Source organism: Chanodichthys erythropterus, chromosome 12 (assembly GCF_024489055.1).
Source record: "Chanodichthys erythropterus isolate Z2021 chromosome 12, ASM2448905v1, whole genome shotgun sequence".
Taxonomy (NCBI): domain Eukaryota; kingdom Metazoa; phylum Chordata; class Actinopteri; order Cypriniformes; family Xenocyprididae; genus Chanodichthys; species Chanodichthys erythropterus.
The window spans coordinates 28,753,301-28,779,020 of record NC_090232.1 but is presented as its reverse complement, the minus strand read 5'-3'; positions in this window follow the sequence as shown (position 1 = coordinate 28,779,020).

Below are 25,720 nucleotides of genomic sequence, written 5' to 3'. Positions count from 1 at the left end.
ATCAGACACCATTATTTGTTATATTTAACAAATAATATTTAAAACTCACTCTGGGGTCTGTCCCCATCCCCTGATAAGACGAGCCTGAGCAAGGGCCTCAGTTACCACGAGCACCATCAGATAAGTTTGATTTTTACGACGCACAAATATGCGGAAGCTGCTCTGAACGATGCAGCCACATGAAAGCAGTGGCCATAGTCCTCAAAACATACTTTCCTGCATTTATTTATAGATGAACTGATCTATAAATGTGACCTGATCCAGCAAAATGAGTCAGAGTGACCCAAGTTTCAAAATTGAGATTTTGGTGTCAATGGAAAGATGAGACAATAAGCTCATACCTTGAACGGTTTTAAAGATATACCCATTTGAATTATGGTTGTCTGCTCTCTTTTTCAAATTGAAAACCTGAGAAAATTGCTTTTAAAGTTTTTTGCCCATGTTTTTGTTGATATCTTTCAAAATCCATTGCATTAAAAGGGATAAACTATTTATTTTACAGCTTAATTTGACCAAAGACATTTTTATATATGTAAATGCTAAACCAGGCTGAAGCTCAAATTATTTGAAAGTATTTATTTGAATTAACACTTTTTTAGAGTTTTTTTTTTTTTTTTTTCTGAGCGACACACACAAAAGTAAAGACTTATAACTCCAAAACTGTAGCAAGGAGAGTCAAAAGGTAGGTATCATTTGATAGAAAACATTTAAAATGTTAAGAAAATATAAATTACATTACATTTGGACATTTTCTTGCTGAGAAACAGCTGATAAAACACAAAAATATATACTTTTTTTAAAATAATTTTTCTTTTTTTTTATTTGACATGGAATAACTCAGGAACACAATAAGATCGCTAAAAAATATTTTTTTGGTTACGCTCTCCTATATGTGAACTGCATCTGGTTCAAATTTCGTGGTGATAGCATAAAGAATAGTTTAAAAAAATGTTGTTCATTTTTTCCGCAGCCAGGTGGTGCCAACGGGTGGTAAACTCCTGTTTAGAGGTGCTTCTCTGCACTCGTTAGGAGTTTTTCAAAATGGTTAGATGCATTAAAAAGATGAGATTCTAAGCTTTAAAATGATATCTATTTTGTGTTATTCCATGTTGGAAAACGAACATGGATGGTCCGGGAACATTGGATACACACTGCATCCCTGAGAGATGAGAGACATGTTTTGATGGATAGGATCCTTGCTCTGGCAAGTTAGGAACAGTGGAAGAAGAAGTCAGTGACAACTAGACCTGCACCACTACCTGGAGGCATCTTCATGCTAGGGTCTGCAGTTGGAGCTGGAGGCCACAGATAAGGTATAGGGTTAGCAGCATTGGAAAAAGAAATCAGTGATGTCTGGGCCTTTGCTGCTAGGGAGGCATCCTCACACTAGGGTCTTGGGCAAGGCCTAGGCTTGCTGATGGCCTACTGCTTCTGCCCTGTGCTTGAGAAGTACTTGGTCTTGCAGAGGAAGATGGTTGACTCTGCAAGACGCGAGTTCAAGACTGTAGATTTTTCTTGACAGATTAGCCGACATGGAGCCTGGAGTGCATACAGGGAAAGGGTTGACTGCAGGGAAACGTACAGGTTATCTAACTGTGCTTTTTTAACCTTCTTGAACATTGAATTTCTGAATTAGTCAACACTTGCCTTAGACCCATAACTGCCCATTTTTCTATGGCCCGGATTGTAGAAGGGGCTATAGTGTAAGAGGATGCCGGAGCAGAAAGTTGATGTCATGCTGGTGGAGGCGAGGGGAGACCTCGGCGTCTTGGTGTGCGTGTGGCAGTTTAGATCAAATGACATCCACGCAATGAAACCAGGGGCTCGGTGACTGTGTCCGGAGGAGAGGGGGTGATTGCGGCTGAGGATCAGTGGAAAGAAATGATTCGTCATCAGACGGGTAGAGTTCAATTTCAGACATGGCTGCAATTGGTCGGGGGCCAATTGCAAGAAAACTGTCAAAGAACAGAAGTAAGTCTGCTGTATATACAGTAGTCAACATTTGATGTGGATCAAAAAAGTTCATCAAAGTTGTCCTAAGAACTAAGTTGCCCTAAGAAGAACGTTTTAGGACAACTTTGATGAAAGGTTTTGATCCACTTCAAATGTTGACTACTATATATACCTCCTGATGTTAATTGAGTTGATTAACTGAATGAGCTCCTCCCATGTTAATTAGGTTAATTATCTGAAAGTGCTCCTCCAAACTTTGTTAATAAAACAATTTATTTTGTGAAATATACAATAGCACTCTGTAATTTATATGCAGTGCTGGTGGAGATTTTGATTCCATATTTCTGAGGACGGTGGGGAATGTGAAATGGGAGTGGAGGAGCTCTGAAAGGTGACAAAAGGTTCGAGTGATAGGAGAAAACAATTTTCATACTCTGTATCTTATATCTGGTCACACTTTTATGTAAATCAGACCAATCCTTCACTGTCATACTTTTTCCCTTACTAGGCTGTTACCATCATCCAAGCTCTCTAAGACAAGCTCCTCACCGACCACTCATACTATAATTATCGACATCAGTGACATAGCAATGATTCATTGTCATTATTCTTCCCAGGGATAAAATGTAAATCTGGATAATAGCTGTCATTTTGGAAGGGGTTTGGCCAGGGAAACTGCATACAGATTGATACTTAGCTGTCCGTCATGCCGACGGATGGAAATTAAGTGGTGACTCATGCGTTCAGTGCAACAGAAGATGTCCATGGTGAAACAGAAACTCAAACAGCCTCCTCAATAAAAAACAGCTCCCTCTGGGCTCATTATTGCATTAGTTTGCTGTCTGTGATATAATTCACCACACTTTAACAATGGTTAGAGATCTAGCATGCATTTAAAAGTCTGAAAAATGTGTGTTTTAAAAGATGTTTGAAAATCAATGTCCTTTTTTATGTTGTCCATATTACTCAGCTGTATGTATGGTCAAGGTTGACCATATTCTTTGTTCCATGTGTTGGATGTAAAAATCCATGGCTAATGTTTATTTGTTTGTCAAGGTAACATAATTGAGAGAAATGTATTATATTGTTATTATATTGGTTCTGAGGTCTTTAAGACATTTCTCATACATGGATACATTTCTCAAGGCTCTTAATCAAAATGGATGAACACATGCTTAAGGCCCTTTTAATAGGCTAGACTCACAGCAGGGCATTTACTGTCAAGGCAAAAGCAAAGATGGCCCAAGAGATGGGTATGTTCTCTAAAATAAAGGTCACCCCTTAGTTCTCACTTACGCTATATGTCCAAAAAGCAACAAAGTTTACAGTATATCCTATTCTCCTAATTATCTTAAAGGCGTCATGAACTGCATTTAAAAAAAAAAAATGTTAATGTTCTTTGAGGTCCACTTATAATGTTGGCAAGAATTTTACATCAAACAAATCCTAATTTAGAAGTAATAAGCTATTTTCTAATAGTCTAATCCCGAATAGAAGACAAACCTACACATCATATACCAATGGTACTCCAGTCTACGACACCTAAATTAACTATCTTTGTTTTATATTTATTCCTTATGTATTTGTGAGGTAGTTTGTTTTATTACACTATATTAAGGTCATTGCACACTGAGTCCGAAATTTGCGTGCAAAACTATCGCACGTTAAAAAATAAATTCGACCTCACGTTATGTCAATCGCGTTTGCACACTGCCTCCGAAACTTTCGTCCGTCAAAAAAATATTCGGATCAGGTTCGATTTTCTGCGTTTTTCGCATCCGTGGCACGCATTTTGAGAGACGTTTTGACAATTCAGAGCCACCGTACGCGAATGCAAAAATCCAGAATGCCATCTGACAAGTTGATCCACGTCGTCTACAGCACAAAACAGCAGCAATGAATGACAAACAACGTGAGGAATACAAAGAGACCGAATATAAAGACAGATTGTGCCAGTAGTAAAGCATCAAACAGAACCAATGACATCCTGAAGTAAACTTTGAATCACTCGGGATAATCCCGCAGCTCCTTGATGAGTAATCGTGCTCACTGCTTGAAGACTTAATATATTGTTTTGCGATTTTTTTTCGCAACGCATTTATTAATACGCATTGGACTCAGTGTGCAAGGTCTCTGTGCGTGACGAATGTTTAGGATTGCGAATATGAAAAAACGCATGCGAAAATTTCGGACTCAGTGTGCAAAGGCCTTTAGTGTTAAACACCTTTCTGTAGCGTCTTTGTATCATCTCGTTACAGTACATATTTGAAACATTTGCAGACTGTGAAACATTTATGTATACAGGTAATACATATGCTTTATAAGTCTTGATTGTGTTAAATAAAGTTCATTAACTTGGGGTTAACAAAGTTATATTTGACAAAGGATAACATACTGTGCTTTGAAACAAATTATGTTACCCAATATTACTGTCAGATCCAATATAGTTGGCACTGCATCATTCTTTTTTCAGTCTCTCTGAAAAGCCTGCATCGAACTATGTCTTGTTTAAAAACAAATCTGCAGTAAAATGAAGCGGACATAAACAGTGTTTTACTGAAGCGATCTGGACCGATCTTTGTTAAAAAATAAAGTTCATCCATGATCACAAGGAAGGCAATGCAAAGACTGTTATTCCACAACTTGGCACTGCAAAACATCTTGTAATCCTCAGAGGCAACTCTGTCATTATCTGTTGCTGGAGTAATCCTGTGTTTGCATCTCTCTTGTATTTACTACATGAACTGTGCAAATTGGTAGACGGGACCAAAGATGATGTAGACGAAATTATGTAGACGAAAGTGTTGATCTTCTTCTACAGAGGCAGTCTTTCAGTGATGTCATAAGAGACAAAATCCAAAACCAGACATTTTGGGAGCTTGGTTTCAACAAAAGGTGTTTTTAGACTAAAAAGGAAGTTTTGAGTCCTGAATCTTACAAGTTGTTTTTATAGTACAATGACTTCATATATATAAAAAAATCAAGGAAAACACGACCCCTTTAAAATGCATTCTCAACCTACTATATCATATTTGATACAGGTATTTATATGGCCTCTAAAGTATCAACATGATAAAAACTTTCCAAAAAACATGTGGCACACAATCTACTACATGTCTTCTGTCCTCTGATTCATAGTTCATACTTTTTTAGTAAGTAAAATGCCTTTTGGTATGATTTAACCCTTTCACGCAGAAGTTTAAAATAGTCTAGCTGACCCCCCAGGGTGATTTTTTTTAAGGTGACCATTATTTTAGAATGTTTGCCCTTATTGTTTCCATGGCGATACGTCATGCTTGTCACGTGACACACCACAGCCACAATAACACTGTATGATTATTAACAGCTCAGTCTCATTCTACTCTAATTCTATTGATATGTTATGTTTGCAGCCTTGTGCCATAGCCATTGACATTGATAGGACTGTGGTGCTACTAAGCAGTCCTCGCTTGATTGTCCAAGGTAATGTTGATGTCTTCCTAAATTCTTTTTGTATTTTCAAGTGTCAAGTTGTCCACAGTTCAATATTTAGAATTTATTGCAATTAATTTCTTTTAAATTAGTCATGTAAGACCCAGTAGTTAGAATATGCCACAAAACTATTTTCAATCTAATTTCTTAAAAAAAAAAAAAAAAATCTTGATTCCATTTCTGAACAGTAGGGCATGACGAGTATATGTCATTTTGTTTCATGAATGCTGTTGTTTAAGACTTCACAACTGGTCTGGCTGCCATTTGTGCCCGCTAATATAATTTCAAGTATGCTGAAGATGCTCCTTGCACAATGGAAATTATTCAAAGGTAATGTCTACATTAACATTGTGCTTGAGGGCTTGTTTTTTATTTGGTGGGTTAAACAAGGAATGTTTGGATGTATTGTATTGTGTTTTTGCGAGCCGTGCAGGACCACAGCAGCCAAGCAGTGACCACCCCCCTTCTCCCCCTCAAACAAGACACCAGAGAGGAAGATGTTTTTAAAAGGATGGAGCTCTTACTCCATCCTCTGCAAACAGCACATGTAAATGATGTAAATTGTTGAGTGCAAAATGCTCTGTCTGGATAAATCACACACCTCTACTTTGTTGCAGGACTGTTCTTGACTGTGTTTGTGATAGAAATGTTTTTTGTTTTGTTTTTTCAGTTTATGTTATTTAACTGGTTACGGTTTAACTGAGTAATGTAACTTTAATTTTGCTCTGTACTGCAACAGCAGTGACCAACTGAATGAGGTGACTGGGAAGTGACATCTTTTTTATCCCACTTGAATGAAACTAATAGCTTTCCTCTCTGCCTTTTTGTTTATAGGTGCTTCTTAGGCATCAATTTAGAGACAGGCACAAAGTCAGAGGTAGAGAGGACTTATCAACCAGAAAGTCTGTACACCGATCAGAAAACTCCTTGACTTTCGCTGTAAAAAATTTCCGTAGTTTTCACAAAATAATTTTGGCAGCTGTGGTTGCCAGAATAATTTTGTAAAAAATACAGAAAAACTGTAAATTTTATAGTATAAGACTAATATAAAGAAGCTGCAAAGAGTCATTTACGCAAACGCAAAACACCATCATGGTAACATGTCACAGACACGCCAGGCTCTACACTCACCCAATCACAATGCACTTCCTCTCCTGAGTATTAACCAGCCACACCTGACACTCATCAGCACTCATCACCACAGCAGCATAAAAGACACTTCAGAGCATTCAGTCACTGTCTGGTCTTGTTAACGCATACCTACCTATTATGCTTACCTCAAGGACTCTGCTAACTTCTACTTACCTGTATCCAGCGTTCCATGTGACTCCTAGTGTCTCCTCGTCTTCTGTGAGTGTCATAGTGTCTCGTCTGCTCCACGCCTGCCAGCTTGCACGATCCCTGGGAAAGATAAAGACAAGTATCAGATCCAGTATCATCTTCAGTCACAAACCTAACCTGCTTCCATTCACCTGCACTCTGCCATCGTTCTCTGGTTGTTCAATAAACTGTATATTAATTATACATTTACAGTTATCTATACAGTTATCTATACAACTATACAGTTACTATACATGTATATTAACTGTCTCCATCCCCTTCTGTACATAACACCACAACACTTGCATAATGCAATAAACATTCATTGAACAACAGAACATGTAACATAAAACCCTAATGTACAAAGCTGATAACAAAAACTATTAGGAAACATGATTTTTTTTAAACAAAATACTTTCAAATATGGAGTGTCACACAGGGAATTGTGGGAATATCAGTTTACAGTTTTTGACTGTAAATTATACATTGATTTGTTCTTTTTTTTTTGTTCTTTTTTTTTTTTACTTGTCTAAAAATTGTAAAATTTAAAGCATTTTACTGTACAAATTACATAAAATGTCTGGTAAGAGCTTTTAAAGTTTTTCCCTGCATATAGTACGGTAACTTACTGTTAATCTATTTATATATTTTTTTCCCCCCGTAGCGTTTTTACAATATTTTACTGTTAAAATCAAATTCATTTTTTACAGTGTTGAATAGATGTCAATCTAGTGTGTAATCAGTGTTCAATGCCAGAACGGACAAACCAAAAACTAGCTCTGTGTTAATCTAGATTTAGTTATGCAGTAAGATGGTCACTGAATATGTTCTAGTGTCTCCTGGCTCAGTGGAGAGAAGCATGAATACCTGAACCTCTTTGCTAGAAAGTTTAGACAGACTTTATTAAACTGCAAAATAAAGGTGTAAATTGATCATGTTTTTGTGTTTATTTCAATTTAACATGTCTTTTCAATGTTATAGGTTTTTGATGTGTTAACAGATAAAAAACATCAAATTTACAGTATTCACAATAGTTTTTAAGTGTAAATTAACTGCACATTACTGGCTACTGATTTGCATTACAGTTGCAGTTTACACTGTAATTCTCATACTGCTAAATTGCAGTAATCTGATGCATTAACTGCAACTTCACAGTTCCCATTCAGTCGGTCACGTTCGACGTACTTCAGACAGACCGACGAATAGGAATCTCGCTAGAGAGGCTAATCTACTTCAAGTGTAACTACAACGAGCCAATGCACATTGGCATGCAATCATATGCATCAGCTGCTCGCCTCGCAGCGCGGGTATATAATGAGCAGCAGGTCCGTTGCATCTTCAGCTTTTCGCTTCGGAGCCAAACTTTCTGTTTCAAACTGTTTTCTACGAGTGTGTGTGACGACTACGTGTCAAGAAAGCTTTTTTTGGTTGATCTCTCTTTCTGTTTGGTGCAGGTGGACAGCACTGCTGTGGGACCAATCTCTTTTGCTTTCACTTTCGGTTTTGTTTTGCCTTTTGAAAAGAGCAAGCCAGTATAAAAGCCATTCTCACGGCTGGTGAACAGTGCACTTTGAGCGCTCAAAAGCTGTTCTCACAGCTGGTAAGAAGGCGGCTACTAAGAGAGAGAGAGCACACGGCAGGCTGCACTATTCCCTGTCTGTGTTGCAGCGGTCATTCCCCTGCGTGCTTCGGCACCTGAAAAGAGCAGTCCTAAAAGAGCTTGCACAAGTAGATTTGCGTCTTTTTAAAGATGCTGTTCTACTTGTGTGTTTCTGGATGCGGTCATTATCTGTCACTGCGGGATGGTCACAAGCACTGTATCACGTGCCTGGGCTTAAAGCACGCTGAGGCAGCGTTTGTGGATGAGTCATGTACCCATTGTGGGAAGATGACCATCGCGGAGTTGCGATCTAGACTCCAGCTCCTGCAAAGGGGCGGAGTCCCAGTTCCGTTGCCTCGATCTAATTCTCCTCAGAGGGTTGCTTCGGGCAGCAGTCCTGGTGATCTGAGGATCACGGTGAGCGCGCTTCCTTCGGGGAACCAACCCCCTAGGAACCCTCATCCCTCCTGCACTCCGCAGCCAGTAGAGCTGCCGAGGGAACGCGGTGGACCACCCCAGAGGTGTGTACCATCCGTATCCTTCGGGGCTCCCCAGGATGACAGGATGTCGATCGCTGCATTGGAGGGTGAGCCTGAAACTTCTGGGGATGACGATTCGGCACAGCTGCCCTACTTCTGGAGTGACAACTGTGCCCGATTCGGACCCGGAAATGATGGCTATGTTTTCCCGGGCCACAAACAGGGTCGGGCTCGAACCCTCGAGGCTGGACGAATGGTATCTCGGGGTGGCCAGGGCTGGTTCTCAGCCCCCCACCCCAGTGCCCTTCTTCCCGGAAGTGCATGAAGAACTCACTGGCTGGATGGCACCTTTTACTGCCAGAAACAGAGTCGGTGGGTCCTCCTCCCTCACCACCCTTGATGGCGGAGCGGCTAAGGGATACACGTGCATACCCCCTGTATGCCACACCTCCGGTTACTGCTATGCAACTGTGCCCTAACTCCACCTGGCGGGGGGAGCCTGTTCTCCCTTCCCGGGCCTGTAAGTACTCGTCGGATCTTACCGCAATGCTTATCAGGCCTGTGGGGAAGCCGCTTCTGCCCTAACAGAGGCCCGGAGGAGGGCCGGGTGGAGAATCCTTTGTTTATGTCTGTTTATGGCATTGCTGCAGGTCCACCAGGCCAAGGCACTGAAGGACCTGCACGAGGGTGGTCATGACCCAAAAGTTCTTCAGGAACTTCATGCTGCGACGGACCTCGCGCTTAGTGCAACGAAGGTCACGGCGCGGTCAGTGGGTCGTGCGATGTCCACTCTGGCTGTGTCTCGCGGACATGAGGGATACCGACAAAGTCAGGTTCCTTAATTCCCCCGTGTCCCAGACCGGCCTCTACAGCACTTTGCCAGCAGTTCTCGGCTGTCCAGAAGCAGTCTGAGGCCAGAATCCTTTGTTTATGTCTGTTTGTGTTCCGCCACTGGCGCAACAGCCAGCGGTACCCAAATTTTCAATGAAAGAGCAGTTTTCTTCATCTCCGGGTCCGAAGAGGGCTCGGAGAGCAGTGGGAGGGCAAGCACCTCACCACTCTCATCCCCCTCTTCTTTCGCCAGCGGACAGCAGCGAGTAGTGGGTAACCAAAGCCTTGACTGCTCCCTCTGTCCAGCCGTGGAACCAGGTAAGTGTTGCCCAGCACACTGTGATGCCGCTTTGGGCCGCCTCGCAAAGAGAGCCCCCCGACCCACATCCCTGCGTTCCACTTCGCTGCCCCACTGCGGGTACGCCGGTGGTCCCTTTGGTCCCGCTTGTACGGTCTCTGCGAGCCTGGTTAGCACTCCCCAGTCCGTCTCGCTGGCTCATTCGGAACATCAGGCTCGGCTATGCGATTTAGTTCGCCTGGCGCCCCCCCCAAGTTCAGGGGCGTCTTCTTCACTACTGTGAAAGATGTCGATGCCCCTGTCTTGTGTGCGGAGATCGCAGTCCTACTGGCGAAAGACGCGATAAAGCCGGTCCCTCCAGCCGATATGAAGTCAGGGTTTTACAGTCCCTACTTCATTGTACCCAAGAAGAGTGGTGGGTTCCGTTCAAGATGCTCACGCAGAGACGCATTTTCGAATGCATCCGTCCCCGGGATTGGTTTGCAGCAATCGACCTGAAGGACGCGTACTTTCATGTCTCAATTCTTCCGCAACACAGGCCATTCCTGCGATTTATGTTCGAAGGTCGAGCATATCAGTACAGAGTCCTACCCTTCGGGCTGGCCCTGTCTCCCCGCGTCTTAACGAATGTCGTGGAGGGAGCCCTTGTTCCCATGAGAGTACAGGGTGTTTGCGACGAATCTCGATGACTGGCTCATTCTAGCACAGTCTCGGGATCAGTTGTGCGAACTCAGGGATTTGGGGCTCAGATACCTCAGTCAGTTGGGGCTTCAGGTCAACTGGAAAAAGAGCAAACTCGCCCCGGTGCAGAGGATCTCTTTTCTCGGTATGGAGTTGGATTCGGTCGAACAGATGGCACGCCTCACAGAGGAACATGCTCAGTCGGTTTTGAACTGCCTGAATACTTTCAACGGCAGGACAGCGGTCCCACTGAAATATGTTCAGAGGCTCCTGGGGCATATGGCGGCCGCAGCGGCTGTAGTACCACTCTGTCTGCTTCATATGAGACCGCTTCAGTACTGGCTTCACGGCCGAGTCCCAAGATGGGCGTGGCAACTCAGGAGTGTCGCCAAGCCTTCAGCCCGTGGTCGGATCCCTTGTTTCTTCGGGCAGGAGTGCCCCTAGAACAGGTGTCCAGGCATGCTGTGGTTTTCACGGATGCCTCGACCACTGGCTGGGGTGCCACGTACAACGGGCTTGCAGTTTCAGGGGTTTGGACGGGATCCCATCTGCAGTGGCACACCAACTGCCTCGAGTTGCTGGCAGTACGCCTTGCTCTGAGCCGCCTCAAAGGGCCGCTATGGGGCAAGCATGTACTGGTTCGTACGGACAACACTGCGACCGTTGCATACATCAACCGTCAAGGTGGTCTACGCTCCCGTCGCATGTCGCAACTCGCCCGCCATCTCCTCCTGTGGAGTCGGAAGCATCTGAGGTCGCTTCGCGCCATTCATGTTCCCGGTGTGCTCAACCATGTGGCCGACGTGCTTTCACGAGCTGCGCTGCCGGAAGAGTGGTGACTCCACCCCCAGGTGGTCCGGCTGATCTGGAGAGAGTTCGGAGAGGCTCAGGTAGACCTGTTTGCTTCACCAGAAACCTCTCACTGCCAGTTGTTTTACTCTCAGTTGTTTTACACGCCTTATTGGCCCAACCGGACCTGGTTCCCGGAAATCTCACTCCTCGCGACAGCCCCTCCCTGGCCCATTCCTCTGAGGAACTTCTTTCTCAGAGACGGGGCTGTACAGGGCACTCTTTGGCACCCGTGTCCAGACCTCTGGAAACTCCATGTCTGGTCCCTGGACAGGAGGTTCTAGGTGACGTACCCCCCGAGGTACTTAACACCATCACTTCGGCACGTGCACCGTCTACAAGATGTACTTATGCCTCGAAGTGGAACCTGTTCGTCGAGTGGTGTTCTTCTCGCTGAGAAGACCCCCGAAGATGCTCGATCAGAGTCGTGCTGTCCTTCTTGCAGCAAGGGTTGGAGCGTAGGCTGTCTCCCTCCACCCTCAAAGTCCACACTGCTGCTATCTCCGCTTACCACGACCACATAGATGGCAAAACTGTTGGTCAGCACGACCTGGTCGCCAGGTTCCTTAGGGAGGCGAGACGGTTAAATCCTCCTCGACCTCCCTCCATACCCTCTTGTGACCTCGCTCTGGTGCTTCAAGCACTTTAGATTGCTCCCTTTGAGCCCTTGCAATCAGTAGACTTAAACATTCTGTCTCTGAAGACTTTGCTGCTGGTTGCATTTTCGGTCGAAGAATCGTGCCTGGAGTTCGGGCCGGGTGACAGCCATGTGGTACTAAGACCCCGGCCTGGCTATGTGCCCAAGGTTCCTACCACTCCCTTCAGGGACCAGGTAGTGAGCCTGCAAGCGCTGCCCTCGGAGGAGGCAGACCCAGCCCAGCCCAGGCTGTTTCCAAGCAGAGGATGGCCTACTGGATAGTGGATGCCATCGCCCTGGCTTACCAAGCTCAGGGCGTGCCCTGCCCGCTCAGGTTGCATGCTCACTCCATGAGAGGTGTAGCATCCTTTTGGGCGTTGGCTCGTGGCGCCTCGCTAAAAGACATTTGTAGAGCTGTGGGCTGGGCGACACCTAACACGTTTGCTAGATACTATAGCGTTCGTGTCGAGCCGGTCTCCTCCCATGTTCTCGCCTCAGGTCAGAGGCACGTAGTTTCGGCTTGCTGCGCTACATGCGCTCTTTTGCTCCAGAGAATCCCTACGGGCAGACCCTGTTGAGTCCTCCGGTTACCCTTCGGCAGCCGACGTGGTGGAGCGTTTGGCGCCAGGCCTATACCTCATTGCATTCTTGAGAACCGGATTTAGGCTGGGTTCCATATGTGTGACCCTACGGGGATCCCATATGGGTTTTTTCCACGGTTGCTCCTAAATGAAGCCCGTGTCTTTCCCTCTGGGAGAACCCATCTCTTATCGAGTTGGAGCCACCCCAGTTCTTCAATATGTTGTACAACCTACAAAGTTAGTCCATATGTTCTTCTCCACATAACTCCTTCAGGGAAGGATGTGGCTTCCCCAGCGTTCCTTTTCTAACGAAAGGTTATGCTTTCCCAGCGTTATCCAATAGTCTCACTGAATGGGTTTGGGAACAGCAGTGATCGACCCTCTCTGTGTGTTAGCCCTGTCCCACCGTCCTCAGGCAAGGGGGTTCAGGTGGCTTACAACAGAGCGCAGGAAGAGGGCAGCTCCTGTGGCGCTTTGGTAGGGATTCCTATTCATCGGTCTGTCCGACGTACGTCGAACGTGACCGACTGAATGGGAACGTCTCGGTTACAAAGGTAACCCTCGTTCCCTGAAGGAGGGAACGGAAATGTACGTCCCGTCGCCACAGTTGTTGTCCTGCTGATGCTGCCGCCTGCTTGGTTCGGCTCCTCAGCAAAAACCTGAAGATGCAATGCACCTGCTGCTCATTATATACCCGTGCTGCGAGGCGAGCAGCTGATGCATATGATTGCATGCCAATGTGCATTGGCTTGTTGTAGTTACACTCAAAGTAGATTGGCCTCTCTAGCGAGATTCCTATTCGTCGGTCTGTCCGACGTACGTCTCTGTTTCCTACTTCAGGGAACGAGGGTTACCTTTGTAACCGAGACGTTACATACAGTAATTCTACAGGATCATACTGCTAAATCACAACAATACAATGCAGTTGTAAGATCACAATGTACAGTTGTCATTTCACAATTATTTACTGTAAAAATGACACAGTAACTTACTGTGAAAGTAATGCAACTAGTAGCCAGTAATTTACTGTGAATGCACGGTCAAATATTTTACAGTGTATCACTTTTATTTTGTTTTTCCTTTTTTATTTAAAATATTCACAAACTTGCTTACCATGTCATCAACTTTCTGATTTTCAGATTCTCAAATATGTGTGAGTGTGTTTTGTCATTTATAAATCTTTATAAATGATCTTTATTTTGCTCTATAACACAAGATGGCCATTATAATGGCCGGTCAACTGGGAGATTAATAGAGTTACTTAGGCCTACTATTTGTGTCTGATATGAATAAACATCAGCAAATTATATCTGAATGGATTGTTATTGCTGCTTCCACTGATGTCTGACATCAGTGTGTATTTTACATACACTAAATGTATTGTTTTACTAGTGCTTATGTGTATTTAAATGTCTGAAACCTAAAAACAAAACATTATGTGGTTGAAAACACTGCATAGTTGTGATATATGACAAGCGCTGAGCGCATCTCTATTTGGCTCAGCACCCACCAAAGCGCGAAACCACAGTTTGAATCTGCCAGTTATGTGACGTCACTGAACATTCTAAATCCCATATGTGGGACCATACTCTCAGGGGCACAAAAATAAAAATCCCATATATGGGACTGTACTGCTCAAAAGGTTAAAAACATTTTCACCTTCAGGTCGTGGTACACATATCTTTTTGCAAATCTTTAATGATTTTTGTAAATTAAAAAAGTATATTATTTATATTGTTAAAATATTTCAAGATGAACATTTAACATATGGAAGGCAGTGCCTCCTCAAAAAATTTGAAATCCAAATTACAACTCGATGGACACTTTTGTGTGAGTATACTACAGAAATTGATAAAAAATCTACTTAAATCTCAAGTTGTAGTTTGTTTTAATTACTGTAATTTCAAACAGAGTTATAACAGCACTTTTCGGATTCTTGATTTCTGTGCATTTGTTGCAGAACAGGTCCTGAAACAAAAATATAAATTAAGATCATTCTGTTACTTCTAATACAGAAATCAGATGACATTATGCTGTTAAAATGACTGCTTTTCTACTATGTTTGTGCATTTTTGTAGGATGTGAAATGTCCACAGACTGGTGTGAGCACTGAGGATGGAGAGAAACAGCAGATCCTGGAAATGATGTAGAGCCATTTATGAGACCCTTCATCACTCCACCTGCCCTTATTACCTCATCTGCCCAAGATGTTGCTGTGGTCTCTTCATCCTCAGTGAGCCCAGAGCCAGCGAGAGCATCTAGAAAAAGGCCAAAAGACATTGAGGATTTGATTTTGGTCCATATTGCTCTGCTGGTTTCTGTTCATACAATGGAGCTCAACTTTCATAAGCTTCAAAAGCATCATCAAATAATGTCATGAAGCTTATGGAAGTCAGGCTCCATTGACTGATACTGTATGAACAGAAACCAGCAGGACAAACTTGATCAAAATCACCTTTTGTGTTCAGAAAAAAAAATAATAATAAAAAAAAAAACAATAACAACAATTGAACACAGGGATTGTGACAGCGTGAAGGTGAGTAAATAATGACTGAAATATGTTTTGGTGAATTAAACCTTTATGTCCCCAAATAGAAATTGTATGATATACAAATGTTTGTATGCATTTATACTATAGTAATACCTTGAAAAAGTAAACTTTATGAAAAAAATCAGCTTTAATTAGCATCTCTGTCCCCGACACTAACAAAAAAGAATTTACAAAAATCAAATTTATATTTGTATATTTGGCAGATGTTTTTATCCAAAGTGACTTACAGTGCTCTTATTACAGGGATGATCCCCGTGGAGTAGCCTGGAGTAAAATGTGAAAAATTAACGAATTGTAAAATGTTTTAATCTGTTTATTTAGTCATGTTCATGAAGAGCACACGAATGTTTAAAGCAGACACAGCGGCAGTCAGATTATCCTGCACATCTTCTCCCACTCTTGCTTCAAGGTTGTGGGGTTCAGGGGTCCATCATCATCATCTTCCTCATCTTCTGGATCAACAAAGTCCCCACTGAGAAGAGCAGGAGTGAGGGACATGAGGGATGGCAAAGACAGGTGAAGGTGTTTACGGTGGTCAGCTGCAGAATTGGCACAGCTGTGTTGAGATGGTTGATGACATCTTCTTTGTGCAGACATTGCTAACACTGAGGAAAACTGTACTAGGTAGGGTTGTCGAGTTACTGGTGCAGTGAGGTGTTAGTGCACCTGTTGCTCATAGGGGGCACATATTCCCTTTTTTGACCTTTTGACCCCTGAATGAGTAGGGTCACTAAACTTTTCTGTCCGCCCCAGGGGCCCCTGATGAGACGCAAATGGCACCCTCTAGTCGACTGGCCCTTTCAGAGCCATGTCCAAAGAACTGTTACAGCAAACCCAATGAAATAAATGGCGAGTGTGATTTTTCTAGAAAGGTCCCAGGGGCCCCAAATTCAGCACAGTGGCCCCTGGTGCCCCCAAGCGACATACCGAAAACACCAGCCTCTAGAATGAAGGCGAAAATTTTGAGCCTCTACGCAAAATATCTCCCTCAGGACTCTTTCACTCTTACACACTCAGAGCCTTTTGAGTGAATTTTGGGTGAAGATGGGGCACTTGTTTTGGGAACATCATACAGCTTTGTGCTTGGGGCCATGCATAGAGGGCCCATATAGAGTCAGAATCTCAAATCTCAAGGTCCCATGATCTTCTGTTTCCATACTTGGACAGTCCCAGTACTCTTTGTAAATTTAGTAGGTAATCGGACAAATAATAGATTAGTGGGATGGGGACGGGCCCTCTGTTGGACCCCATGTGGAGCCGGTGGGGAAACTGACAAACAATAGGCTTTTGGACAAATTTGGTATGTAAGCAGACAAATAGTGGGTTGGATGGATGCTGACCACCATATGACCTGTGGTCAAAATGACAAATAGTGGGATGTGGCTAACCCCAAGAGAAGAAAACCCCATTCACTTAATGGGGAAACAGACATATAATAGGGTTTTGGGCACGACTAACCCCTTTGACCCCTAAAAAATATTAGAATTGGATATTTAATAGGTCCATGGATGGAGGGTGTGGTCAGTAGATCGGTGTCGCCCCCTATAGATGTCCATTACCCCCCTATTCTGGGGTTATCAAATTGGAAGTCACTGATCCAGGATTCAAGAAGAACATCCCGATCTCCCTATAAATAACAGGCAAACCAGATCCATTTTCACCCTATAATCCATTCGGGGTATTATTCATCCAATGGCAACTTATTTGAATGGGGTTTTGTCCACGAACCCTCTTAATGTACTTAATAAATCTATTCCGCAAAAGGTTATCTCCAAATCTGTTCCAAATAATAACTCTCTCATACTACTTCCTGAAAACGAAGTTTCAAAGTATAATTGCAGAGTCTGCTCCAGTCACCATAAACCAGCAAGTTCAGGGTATAACTACAGCACGCTTACATTTAATCCTCCTGACTCAGGATGACCATCCTCTTGAAGCTCTTGAAGCTCACACTGCAGACTTTTTAGAACTTGCCTCTCAGACCCATTATTCTGACCATTATTTGAGTCCCTTTTTTCATGCTGGGTTAAATGAACAGTTAAGAAACAAAATATCTGTTCATGCATAAAGTCTTCAAGGGAGAATTGTTGACTTTGCTAACTTTGTTTTCTTTATTAATGGTTCGCCCCTGACCACAACCCAGTACCTGCTCCAACCCCTGACCACAGTACAGAGATGGCTCCAGTCCCTGTGTTCAGCCTCATCCCAGATTTAAGTCACAAGTCTGCTTCAGCCCCAGAATTCAGTAAAGAGTCAGTTCCAGCCCCAGAAAACGCTCGTACCTATGAGTCACCTCTACATTTACCTCCAGTCCTTGAGTCCATATGAGAATTACTCCTAGACCAAGAGTCTGCTCCAGAGTACAGTCCTGTGATGGCTCCAGCCCCTGACCAGAGTCCAGTAATGGCTCCAGCCCCTGACCAGAGTTTAGTGATGGCTCCAGCCCTTGATCAGAGTTCAGTGCCTGCTGTAGGATTTGTGGGCGAACCAAACACAAATGAATATCCCAGATGATTTGTTCAAATATGATTACACACAAGAACCCAACTCAACACTCCAGACCCCAAATCAACAATCTGTGCCATAAATGAAGTGGGCTCCATCCAGTCTGGAGAGATGAGCCTATAGCTAAAGGAAGAATGTGCCAACACTAGGTAGTTTGTATAATACAGATTGGTTTGGAGGGGGCATGGCTTGAGCCCCACTAAGAGGTTGTGGGATCCTATGACAGATATACAAAACAGACTTCTTCTTCTTCTTCTTCTTCTCAAAACATTTGAATGAGCACAGAGTGGAAATCCACAGGGAAAACCACAGAGACTGCTCTTACATATAAAACTGCATCAAATCATTCCCAAAATAATGACTAAACGAACTTGTAATCAAACATTGTTCAACTGAATTATTAAGTATCATGCCTACAACTTATATATGCAACCATTATGCTTAACACTCTGAGGTCTGGGTTTGGCCGGCGATACCACCACGTTTTTTTTTTTTCTTTTCTTACCAGTGTGAAAGAGACTCAAAATACTCTGTCAATGTTGCACATACAATTAAGAGTTGTAAACCATTTTAATCTGTTGAATATCTTCTTTTATTTGTGTACACTCAGAGTAAAAACAAAATGTTGTGCTTTTTGTAAAATGAAGGAAACTAACATGATCCGTGATCTCTCGTCTCCCTCTGAAAGAAGTCCAATCTGATAGTTCTCAGAAAATGCACTGTAACTTAGTGAATACTAATGACACAAAAATGAGACTTATGTCTAAAAAAACGTTGAAATGTCAGGTTTTAAATCGTGTAAGTCAAATCGAAAACAAATATTCTCTGTTTATGTAATCTGGCCACGCCCACGGAGTGAGCGCTATTCAGACAAATTCAGTCAATACATGCATACATTTTTTCAATCGTGTATTTATTGTCTTGAAAAGTGTTTTGAATAGCCATAGTTAGCGATCTCTGGCCTCTGTTAGGCTGCGTCCGAAACCGCCTACTTCTCTACTGTTTAGTAGGGGAAAAGCAGTAGGCGAGCGAATAAGTATGTCAGAAGCAAAAAGAGTAGGCGAAAATTACCTAGGTGACGTAATAATTCTCGCGAGATTCGGCCGTGCGCCTACTTAAAGTGCATCTGGAACCGCCTACTTACCTACTATATAATAGGGGAAAAGCAGTAGGCGAGCAATTAAGTATGTCAGAAACCTCAGTAATCATAAATGAGTAGTCGAGGAGGTTCCGGATGGCCTACTACTTCCGCCCAGATTCTGAAGTGTTCCTGGATAGATACTTTTCTATCCCAGGAGGCCACGGGAGAGGATACGTCATAATCAAACACTTGAGAAAAGCGATGCGGATGCTGTTAAATGTGAGTATTGAAAACCAAAAACACATTTGTTGAACTACTGTAGAGTAAACTGCTGAATGTGTGAAGATGTTAGACACTAGTTGTGACTTTACTGTAAAACACAATTTATTATGTATTATGTAGATAACGGGATCTCTAGTAAACACACATAACTTAATTCTCCGAAGTGGAATTACATATTCTAAACCATATACATCTTAAAGATGCTTATTAAATGTTTATTTGACCTCTGACAGGAACATCTTTAAGTATTATGACTTATGAGTGATGGATTATGTATTAGGTATTATGAGTGATGTGTTTGTGCTGTTATTCACTGTTGTCAACACTGCTTACATTACATGAATGAAAATAATGTAAATAAGTAAATCTACAGTAACTACACATAAGTTTAATCTATTTTATTTGTCCATTAGTACTGTTAATAAATTAAGGAACATTTGTGTTGGATAAGAAGTGAGTTAACACATCACCATGTAAATGTAGATTTGAGCACATAAATCTCAGGAAACTTGTCTGATGTTACAGGGACAGATGAGCACACGTGTGTTTATCAGGTAGAGGAATGATGCCATCAAAAGAGGATACTACAGAAATTAAAACAAAGTCTATTTAAATCTAAAGTCTATTTTATTTTAATTATTGGAATTTAAACAGACTTATTACAGCACTTTTCTGGTTCTTGATGTCTGTATGTTTGCTGCAGAGCTTTTGTGGAGCAGGACCTGCAAGGAAAGCTGACAACGACATTTGTTAGAAATAAAGAGGAAAGCCTGAAACAAAATATAAAGTAAGATCATTTTGTTATTTCTAAAACAGAAATCAAATAACACTGTGCTGTTAAAATGGCTGCTTTTGTATTATATTTGTGCATTATTGTAGGATGTGAATGTCCTCAGACTGGTGTGAGCACTGAGGATGGAGAGCCACAGCAGATCCTGGGAATGGTTCAGTGTCATGGACGAGATCCCCCATCACTCCTCCTTTCAAGTGACTCAATCAAGGACACACTGGAGGAGATGCTGCACAGATCAAACCAGCAAACCTTCTGCTGACCACCAGCACCACAAATGTAATGAAGCTACAACAAAAATTAGCAAGTAATTGTAAAAATATGAAATGAAATATGTCAAGAAACAGAATGCTGACATGAATTAATTGTAAAATGTTTTAATCTGCTGATGGAGAACACATGAATGCTTGCAGCAGCAGATTGTCCCGCACATCTTCTCCCACTCCTGCCTCAAGGTTGAGGGGTTCAGGGGTCCGTCATCATCATTTTCCTCATCCTCTGGATCAACACTGTCCCCATTGAGAAGAGCAGGAGTGAGGGACATGATGATGAAGGTGTTCATCAGCTGCTTCATCAGAATAAAGCTGCAGAATTGGCACAACTGTGTTGAGATGACAACAGGACTGTAAATACCTGATTGTTAGATCAATACATTTGAATAAGGCTTTGTTTCGTGTGTTGTTGTCTTGTATATGTATTTATTTATTGTCATTATTACTTTTATTATTTCACTTTTTTTTATTAATTATGCTATTATTATCAGTAAATGTATATATTTTATTAAGCAATGAACAAATGCATGAATTGACTGTAAATTGAGATATATTCACATCAGCTGTATTTGTCTAGTGTGTGTTCATGCACAGCTGTCATATGACAAAACATTACATTTTGCTTGTTTTACTAAAGAAGTAAAATGAAAAGTTATATAATTAAGTTTTGGTCAGCATTTATCATTGTTATTGTGTATAAGTGTTGGGATGTGCTAGCAGAGCAATTAATTCTGGAGTTAATCTTAATTTTAAGTACTTAAATTTTTGAGTATAAAATCAGTCTTCTCCAAAGGCGAGATCTTCGAGCAGCTGCTGATGTCTTCTTTGGCTTCAGACATTGCTAACACTGAGGAAAACTACTCTAGGTAGGGTTGAGTTACTGGTGCTGTGAGGTGTTAGTGCACCTGTCACTCATATCTTTATTTTTATTGCAGGATCTACAATTACAAGATCAGGGGAAATACCATGGTTGTATCTTTAACAATGAACAATAATAATGACAAAAAACAAAAAAAAATATGGGTTTGTATACATGATAGTTTGAGATTATATACACAGACATAAAACATGACAAGATTAAATATTTTGAATACATCATAATGCATAAAAGTTATTTATTTGTTTATAATTTATAAGCATGAGGGATGAAACTAAAGCTAATTCAACAAGAAAAAGAGGAAAACAAATTAGATTTATGCCACTTTTGCTTGTGGATTGACATTTTTGCATATAAAATAAAGAAATTAACAATATATTCATGCGAATTTGGGTTTTTGTAACAAAAAATAAACTCACATCAGTAGTTAAAAATATAAGAACTTTAAATTAACCCAAATATATATTAGTTGTACTAGAATTACAAAATTACTGGCAGCTGTTTCTTCAACAAGACCACAAAATAAAAAAGTTTGATCAATATCAAGATATTTACAGATATTACAGAAGAATTAAACCTGTCACTCATATCTTTTCAGTTGTTGCACTTGCGATAACGTTGTAGGTCACATGATAACGTCAATATGGCAGATTATTCTCGGATCTCATTCATACATACCGAGATTTGGCTATTAAGTACCTACTCTATTAGCTCTCGTTAAGTAAGTACTTATTGAAATTAAGTACCTACTCACTGAGTAGGCAGTTTCGGACGCAGCCTTAGTTCAGTTCCTGAAGAGTCACATGACCTGTTCTTCTTTAGATAAATTTGTGGACTAAAGGTGTACAGAGCGCCCTCTGGCTGTAATTATGAATTGAAAACACAGTATCCAGCACTCATAGTGATGACAATAAATATTGAATAAATATTACTCCTCTGTATAGACAATTGACAAACATATGAGAACCCATCCATATTTCTCCAAATGTGCATGCTTTTAAGCTAAAAGCCTATATGAAATGCCACAGAGGTAACATAATTGTTCAGACACTTTGCATCACAGAAATACATTATATTTTAAAGAATATAATAGAATACCATTATTAGGGGCCAAGCCCCGAAGGGGCTGTAGCCCCTATTGTAATTGTACGTTTTCCCTTTTATTATTATTATTCTTCCTCCCGAATGGGAGTCTATGGCAGCCCTATCAACGGAACATGAGAAAATGATGAAATTTGGCACAGTTGTAGAGATGCTCATGAATAGTGATTGGACCAAATTTGGAGTCTCTAGAACCAACTCTATAGCGCCACCACCAGTTCAAAATTTCAACATTCTAACGGTTTTAACATTTGAACTGTTTGTCATAGAAAAATTAAATTTAGTTCATCTGATTCGTCTCTTCATGCTGATGCTATTCAACTTCTTACATTAAGTCTCCACCCATTACAGTAGCGGCCATTTTGAAAAGTACAGTATTTGTTTTTTTTGCTTCTCCTCCTTCAAAATTTGTCCAATTTTGTCCAATCTTTGATCAGATTATCTTTGGACTGAGCCGCACAGAAATGACTGAACAGATTTTTTTTATTCATCTTTGTTCAAAGGTTATGATGTCACGAAGTTAACGAGGTCGACCCGAAATTAGTATAGAGGCTGTATCTCGGCCAAACTTTGAGCAATCGAAACAAAAATTGGTATGCTTCATCAGAACCATGGTCTGAGGGTCTATGCCAAACTTGGGAACAGCGCCACCTACAGGTCATGAGATATGAAAAATGGCTATTTTGGCCAATAACTTTTGAACAGTTTGTCAAAAAATCAAGATCTTGGTGTCTATGGATTCCTTGGATCATGCCGAATCCGACGATATCAGACGATCCAATTCTGTCAATATTGGATGTATCACGTGTCCGCCATTTTGAATTTTGTCATAAATTGCGATATCTTTTAAACAATTTGACATATCTTCACAAAAATTGGTATGTATGACCTTTAGAAGGTCGTGAAAGTACCTGAGAAGTTTCAGCACAGCGCCACCTACTGTTCCACAGATGTAATGATTATTTCAAAAACGCTTATAACTTTTGAAAACACTTTCCAAAATGTGTATGCTTCATGTCATTTTATTTCCTGGCTTATGCCGATTCCGACAATGTATCATTTGCCATTTTCCTTAAATGTACCTGTCTGCCATATTGAAGTAAATGAAAAACAGTTTTTTCGCTACTCCTCCTACAAATTTTGGTCAATTTTGTCCAAAATCAGCTCAGATGATCTTTGGACCGAGCCGCACAGAAATGACTGAACAGATTTTTGATATTCACTACCATTTCCGAGATATTCATCTCTGAATGTGACCTTGCTTGTGTTTGTTGTCTTATGTTAGTTAGCTTAGCACAGTAATTGCTTAGCATGCTAAACTATTGCTATTCTTTCTAATGTGGTCTTCAGTCAACAGGTTAACCAAAACTTAGTTGGCATTAAATAACTTTGCATACTAATATGGTTAACATGCTATGAAGCTTTTTTTTTGTGTGAACTCTTTCTCACACTGAAACCTCTGCTTAGCATACTGATGAACTTGCATGGCTGATTAGCTCAATGTGTTACGCCACGGATCCCGAATGCTCTGCATCGTGGGTTCGAAACTCAGTGTGACACATGCCCAGACCGCATGAGGTACTGTGGCAGGAAAAGATGCAGAACTTGTGTCTGTTCTAGGCATTCTGCCTAAAACTGGTCTAATCTGAAGCTATCACATGCAATTCCTTTATGTCCAAATTCGTAGTTATTCTTCTTCCCCCTGTATGGTAATCAATGAACCATAAGAAGGAAAATTATCAAATTTGGCATGCTTGTAGTGATAGTAATTAAAAGTAATTTGACCAACTTTGGAGTATCTAGGACTAAGTCTATAGCGCCACCACCAGTTCAAATATTCACTTTTGTAAAGGTTATAACTTTTGAACCCTTTGTTCCAGAAAAATGAATGTCAATACAACTGATTCCTCTCTTCATACTGATCACATTCAATATCTTACATTAAGTCTCCACCCAGTACAGTAGTGGCCATTTTGAAAAGTACAGTATTCCGTTTTTTCGCTACTCCTCCTTCAAAATTTGTCCAATTTTGTCCAAACTTTGATCAAGTGATCTTTGGTCTGAGCCGCACAGAAATGACTGAACAGATTTTTTTTATTCATCTTTGTTCAAAAGTTATGATGTCACGAAGTTAACAAGGTTGACCCAAAATTGCTATAGAGGCTGTATCTCGGCCAAACTTTGAGCAATCAAAACTAAAATTGGTACACTTGATCAAGACCATGATCTGAGGTTCCATGCCAAATTTGGGAACAGCGCCACCTACAGGTCATGAGATCTGAAAAATGGCTATTTTGGCCAATAACTTTTGAACACTTTATTAGAAAATCAAGATCTTGGTGTCTATGGATTCCCTGTGCCATGCCGAATCCGAGGATATCGAATTCGTCAACATCGGATGAACCACGTGTCCGCCATTTTGAATTTTGTCATAACTTGCAATAAGTTTTAAACAATTTGACATATCATCACAAAATTTGGTACATATGACCATCAGAGTGTCCTGAAGGTACATGAGAAGTTTCAGCACAGCGCCACCTAGTGTTCCACAGATATAATGATTTTTTCAAAATTGCTTATAGCTTTTGAAAACATTATCCAAAATTTGTCTGCTTTATGTCATTTTATTCCCTGGCTTATGCCGATTCCGACAATGTGTCATTTGTCATTTTCCTTAAATGTACCTGTCTGCCATATTGAATTAAATCAAAAACAGTTTTTTCGCTACTCCTCCCACAAATTTTGGTCAATTTTGTCCAAAATCAGCTCAGATGATCTTTGGACCGAGCCGCACAGAAATGACTGAACGGATTTTTGATATTCGCTACCATTCCCAAGATATTCATCTCTGAATGTGACCTTGCTTGTGTTTGTTGTCTTATACTAGTTAGCTTAGCACAGTAATTGCTTAGCATGCTAAACTATTGCTATTCTTTCTAATGTGGTCTTCAGTCAACAGGTTAACCAAAACTTAGTTGGCATTAAATAACTTTGCATACTAATATGGTTAACATGCTATGAAGCTTTTTTTTTTGTGAACTCTTTCTCACACTGAAACCTCTGCTTAGCATACTGATGAACTTGCATGGCTGATTAGCTCAATGTGTTACGCCACGGATCCCGAATGCTCTGCATCGTAGGTTCGAAACTCAGTGTGACACATGCCCAGACCGCATGAGGTACTGTGGCAGGAAAAGATGCAGAACTTGTGTCTGTTCTAGGCATTCTGCCTAAAACTGGTCTAATCTGAAGCTATCACATGCAATTCCTTTATGTCCAAATTCGTAGTTATTCTTCTTCCCCCTGTATGGTAATCAATGAACCATAAGAAGGAAAATTATCAAATTTGGCATGCTTGTAGTGATAGTAATTAAAAGTAATTTGACCAACTTTGGAGTATCTAGGACTAAGTCTATAGCGCCACCACCAGTTCAAATATTCACTTTTGTAAAGGTTATAACTTTTGAACCCTTTGTTCCAGAAAAATGAATGTCAATACAACTGATTCCTCTCTTCATACTGATCACATTCAATATCTTACATTAAGACTCCACCCAGTAC